Source organism: Triticum aestivum, chromosome 4A, assembly GCF_018294505.1.
Source record: "Triticum aestivum cultivar Chinese Spring chromosome 4A, IWGSC CS RefSeq v2.1, whole genome shotgun sequence".
Taxonomy (NCBI): Eukaryota; Viridiplantae; Streptophyta; class Magnoliopsida; order Poales; family Poaceae; genus Triticum; species Triticum aestivum.
The window spans coordinates 291718096-291724095 of record NC_057803.1 but is presented as its reverse complement, the minus strand read 5'-3'; positions in this window follow the sequence as shown (position 1 = coordinate 291724095).

Genomic DNA, 6000 nt, shown 5'->3' with positions numbered 1-6000 from the left:
CACCGAGGAGCAAAGCGGTTATTCTGTTTCCCCCCACACGCACCCACACACCCCTAAGATAGATAATGCGGGCAATTACATACAAGGAAGATGTATCAGTACAACTATGCACCGAGGGGCAATGCGGTTATTCTGTACCCCCCCCCCCCCCGCCCACACAGACGCACCCACACACCCCTAAGATAGATAATAGGGGCAAGTCCATACAAGGAAGATGTGTCAGCACAACTATGCACCGAGGGGCAGTGCGGTTATTCTCTTTCCCCCCACACGCACCCACACACCCCTAAGATAGATAATGGGGCAAGTCCATACAAGGAAGATGTGTCAGTACAGCTATGCACTAAGGGGCAGTGCGGTTATTCTGTTCCCCCCACACGCACCCACACACCCCTAAGATAGATAATGGGGGAAAGTCCATACAAGGAAGATGTGTCAGTACAACTATGCACCGAGGGGCAGTGCAGTTATTCTGTCCCCCCCCACACGCACCCACACACCCCTAAGATAGATAATGGGTGCAACTCCATAGAAGGATGATGTGTCAGTACAATTATGCATCGAGGGGCAGTTCGGTAATTCTGTCCCCCCCCCCACACGCACCCACACACCCCTAAGATAGATAATGGGGGCAAGTCATGTTACGGACTCGCCTCCGCATGCGACGCCGTGGCACGCCGCATCGTCGCCTGCTACGGCTCGTTCCTGGCTCGGCCTCGCCGGTATGGGGGAGGTTGGGTCCCGACCCCCCTACCCCCCTTCCCTAGCTCGGCCTCGCGCTAACGCGGTAGTGTGCTCATTTGACAGGCGTAGTACGGTTATTCTGTCCCCCCACACTCACCCACACACCCCCTAAAAGATAGATAATGGGGGCAAGTCGATACAAGGAAGATGTGTCAGTACAACTATGCACCGAGGGGCAGTGCGGTTATTCTGTTTCCCCCCACACGCACCCACACACCCCTAAGATAGATAATGGGGGCAAGTCCATACAAGTAAGATGTGTTAGTACAACTATGCACCGAGGGGTAGTGCAGTTATTCTGTTTCCCCCCACACGCACCCACACACCCCTAAGATAGATAATGGGGGCAAGTCCATATAAGGAAGATGTGTCAGTACAAATATGCACCGAGGGGTAGTGCGGTTATTCTGCCCCCCCCCCCCCACGCACCCACACACCCCTAAGATAGATAGTGGGGGCAAGTCATGTTACAGACTCGCCTCCGCATGAGACGCCGCTGCACGCCGTGTCGTCGCCTACTACTGCTCATTCCTGGCTCGGCCTCGCCGGGATGGGGGAGGGGGGGCCCGACCCCCCCGGCTCGGCCTCGCGCTAACGCGGCAGTGCGCTCGTTTGACAGGCGCAGTGCGGTTATTCTGTTTCCCCTCCCCCCACACGCACCCACACACCCCCTAAAAGATAGATAATGGGGGAAGTCCATACAAGGAAGATGTGTCAGTACAACTATGCACCGAGGAGCAAAGCGGTTATTCTGTTTCCCCCCACATGCATCCACACACCCCTAAGATAGATAATGGGGGCAAGTCCATACAAGGAAGATGTGTCAGTACAACTATGCACCGAAGGGCAGTGCGGTTATTCTGTCCCCTCCCCCACACGCACCCACACACCCCTAAGATTGATAATGGGGGCAAGTCATGTTACGGACTCGCCTCCGCATGCGACGCCGCGTCGTCGCCTACTACGGCTCGTTCCTGGCTCGGCCTCGCCGTGATGGGGGAGGGGGGTCCCGACCCCCCCACCCGGCTCGCCCTCGCGCTAACGTGGCAGTGCGCTCGTTTGACAGGCGCAGTGCGGTTATTCTGTCCCCCCCACACACGCACCCACACAACCCGTAAAAGATAGATAATGGGGGCAAGTCCATACAATGAAGATGTGTCAGTACAACTATGCACCGAGGGGCAGTGCGGTTATTCTGTTTCCCCCCACACGCACCCACACACCCCTAAGATAGATAATGGGGGCAAGTCCATACAAGGAAGATGTGTCAGTACAACTATGCACCGAGGGGCAGTGCGGTTATTCTATTTCCCCCCACACGCACCCACACACCCCTAAGATAGATAATGGGGGCAATTACATACAAGGAAGATGTATCAGTACCACTATGCACCGAGGGGCAATGCGGTTATTCTGTACCCCCCCCCCCCCGCCCACACAGACGCACCCACACACCCCTAAGATAGATAATGGGGGCAAGTCCATACAAGGAAGATGTGTCAGCACAACTATGCACCGAGGGGCAGTGCGGTTATTCTCTTTCCCCCCACACGCACCCACACACCCCTAAGATAGATAATGGGCCAAGTCCATACAAGGAAGATGTGTCAGTACAACTATGCACCGAGGGGCAGTGCGGTTGTTCTGTTCCCCCCACACGCACCCACACACCCCTAAGATAGATAATGGGGCAAGTCCATACAAGGAAGATGTGTCAGTATAACTATGCACCGAGGGGCAGTGCGGTTATTCTGCTCCCCCCCACACGCACCCACACACCCCTAAGATAGATAATGGGGGAAAGTACATACAAGGAAGATGTGTCAGTACAACTATGCACCGAGGGACATTGCAGTTATTCTGTTTCCCCCCACACACGCCCCCACACACCCCTAAGATAGCTAATGGGGGCAAGTCCATACAAGGAAGATGTGTCAGCACAACTATGCACCGAGGCGCAGTGCGGTTATTCTCTTTCCCCCCACATGCACCCACACACCCCTAAGATAGATAATGGGGCAAGTCCATACAAGGAAGATGTGTCAGTACAACTATGCACCGAGGGGCAGTGGGGTTATTCTGTTCCCCCCACACGCACCCACACACCCCTAAGATAGATAATGGGGCAAGTGCATACAAGGAAGATGTGTCAGTATAACTATGCACCGAGGGGCAGTGCGGTTATTCTGTTTCACCCCCACACGCACCCACACACCCCTAAGATAGATAATGGGGGCAAGTCCATACAAGGAGGATGTGTCAGTAGAACTATGCACCAAGGGACAGTGCGGTTATTCTGTTCCCCCACCCCGCCACCCCCCACACGCACGCACACACCCCTAAGATAGATAATGGGGCAAGTCCATATAAGGAAGATGTCTCTGCACAACTGTGAAACGAGGGGCAGTGCGGTTATTCTGTTCCCCCCCCCACACGCACCCACACACCCCTAAGATAGATAATGGGGGCAAGTCCATACAAGGAAGATGTGTAAGTACAACTATGCACCGAGGGGCAGTGCGGTTATGATGTTTCCCCTCCCTCCACACGCACCCACACACCCCTAAGATAGATAATGGGGGCAAGTCCATACAAGGAAGATGTGTGAGTACAACTATGCACCGAGGGGCAGTGCGGTTATTCTATTTCCACCCCACACGCACCCACACACCCCTAAGATAGATAATGGGGCAAGTCCATACAAGGAAGATGTGTCAGTACAACTATGCACCGAGGGACAGTGCGGTTATTCTGTTCCCCCTCCCACACACACACGCACCCACACACCCCTAAGATAGATAATGGGGCAAGTCATGTTACGGACTCGCCTCTGCTACGGCCTATTCCAGGCTCGGCCTCGCCGGGATGGGGGAGGGGGTCCCGGCCCCGCCCCTTGGCCCCCGGCCCGGCCTCACGCTAATGCGACAGTGCGCCCGTTTGACAGGCGCCAGTTCGGTTATTCTGTTTCCCACCCCCACACGCACCCACACACCCCTAAGATAGATAATGGGGCAAGTCATGTTCCGGACTCGCCTCTGCATGCGACTCCGCGGCACGCCGCGTCATCGCCTGCTACGGCCTATTCCAGGCTCGGCCTCGCCGACATGGGGGAGGGGGGTCCCGACCCCCCCCCCCCTTGCCCCCCGGCCTGGCCTCACGCTAAAGCGACAGTGCGCTTGTTTGACAGGCGCCAGTGCGGTTATTCCGTTTCCCACCCCCACACGCACCCACACACCCCTAAGGTAGATAATGGGTGAAAGTCCATACAAGGAAGATGTGTCAGTACAACTATGCACCGAGGGGCAGTGCGGTTATTCTGTTTCCCCCCCACACGCACCCACACACCCCTAAGATAGATAATGGGGGCAAGTAATGTTACAGACTCGCCTCCGCATGCGACGCCGCGGCACGCCGCGTCGTCGCCTACTACGGCTCGTTCCTGGCTCGACCTCGCCGGGATGGGGGAGGGGGGTCCCGAGCCCCTGCCCCCGGCTCGGCCTCGCGCTAACGCGGCAGTGCGCTTGTTTGACAGGCGCAGTGCGGTTATTCTCTAAAAGATAGATAATGGGGGTAAGTACATACACCGAGGGGCCTATTCCAGGCTCGGCCTCGCCGGGATGGGGGAGGGGGGTCCCGACCCCCCCCCCCCTTGCCCCCCAGCCTGGCCTCACGCTAACGCGATAGTGCGTCCGTTTGACAGGCGCCAATGCGGTTATTCTGTTTACCACCCCCACACACACCCACACACCCCTAAGATAGATAATGGGGCAAGTCATGTTACGGACTCGCCTCTGCATGCGACGCCGCGGCACGCCGTGTCATCGCCTGCTACGGCCTATTCCAGGCTCGGCCTCGCCGGGATGGGGAGGGGGGTCCCGACCCCCCCCCCTTGCCCCCCGGCCCGGCCTCACGCTAACGCGACAGTGCGCTCGTTTGACAGGCGCTAGTGCGGTTATTCTGTTTCCCACCCCCACATGCACCCACACACCCCTAAGGTAGATAATGGGTGAAAGTCCATACAAGGAAGATGTGTCAATACAACTATGCACCGAGGGGAAGTGTGATTATTCTGTTCCCCCCACCCCCCACACGCACCCACACACGCCCTAAAAGATAGATAATGGGGGCAAGTCCATACAAGGAAGATGTGTCAGTAGAACTATGCCCTTTGGTGCGGTTCGGTGCGGGGCAAGTCATGTTACGGCTCATTCCTAGAATAGAACTCACAAGAACTAGAACAAAAATGTATCAATCCATGTTACTGGTGGAGTCAAGTACTAGATTCAAACAACGACAAAAAAAGGAAAAATTGACCGCCCAAGGATCATAAAGTATCAGTCCAAGTTACTGGTGGAGTCAAGTACTAGATTCAAACAACAACAACAAAAAGAAAAAAATTGACGCCCAAGGATCATAAAAGTATCAGTCTAATTTACTGGTGGAGTCATGTACTAGATTCAAAAAACAAAAAAAATTGACCGCCCAAGGACAGGCGCAGGCCCTGATGGTGCTAGATACTTGAACTCGAGCCCATTGGACAATCCCTAGTAGTCCACACAACGCAGGGCCCACCGATCAGGGCCCATAAGTCAAGAGAGAGAGCGAGCGCCGTGCATAAGCGCCCTCATAAGTTTTCAGAGGAGTTCGACTGGTGATCCTCGGCTGCGCTTAGAAACAGGTCTAAAGCCCCCTCGACTAGCCAGGTGGGACTAAACCCATATCGCACGTGCATGTCGCGATGCACATCCGCGCGGACGAGCTATCTGGGCCGAACACAACAACTCAGCCAGATGGCCCAGCACATTACTTCGCCCCATTACAAAATTCCAGCGATCACACACTACAAAAAAGCAAATATTAAAAAAAAACCTCACAAAAAATAAGTTCAAAAACAAATAATGTAAAAAGTTCAAACACATATTAATTGTAAGAACTAAAAAAATAGAAATGCATATATTTTTTTGGAAAATTAAACGTATAAAATTGTAAATAAAAATTTCAGAAGCAAAATTATAAAAAGTTCAACTACTACAATTCATAAGGTTCAAGTAAAAAAATACTGTGCAGCAAAGATAAAAATCTTTTAATTGTAAAAAATGTAATCCAAAATTCTTCTAAAAAAGTAAGAAAAAATGTTATACAAAAAACAAATTTGATTGGTAATTGACAACCTAAAATAGTTCAGTACTATCATTAACAGAATGTAAGTTCAACAATCTCGAACCCAAAAAAGGGGTTCTACAAACATCATCAGTG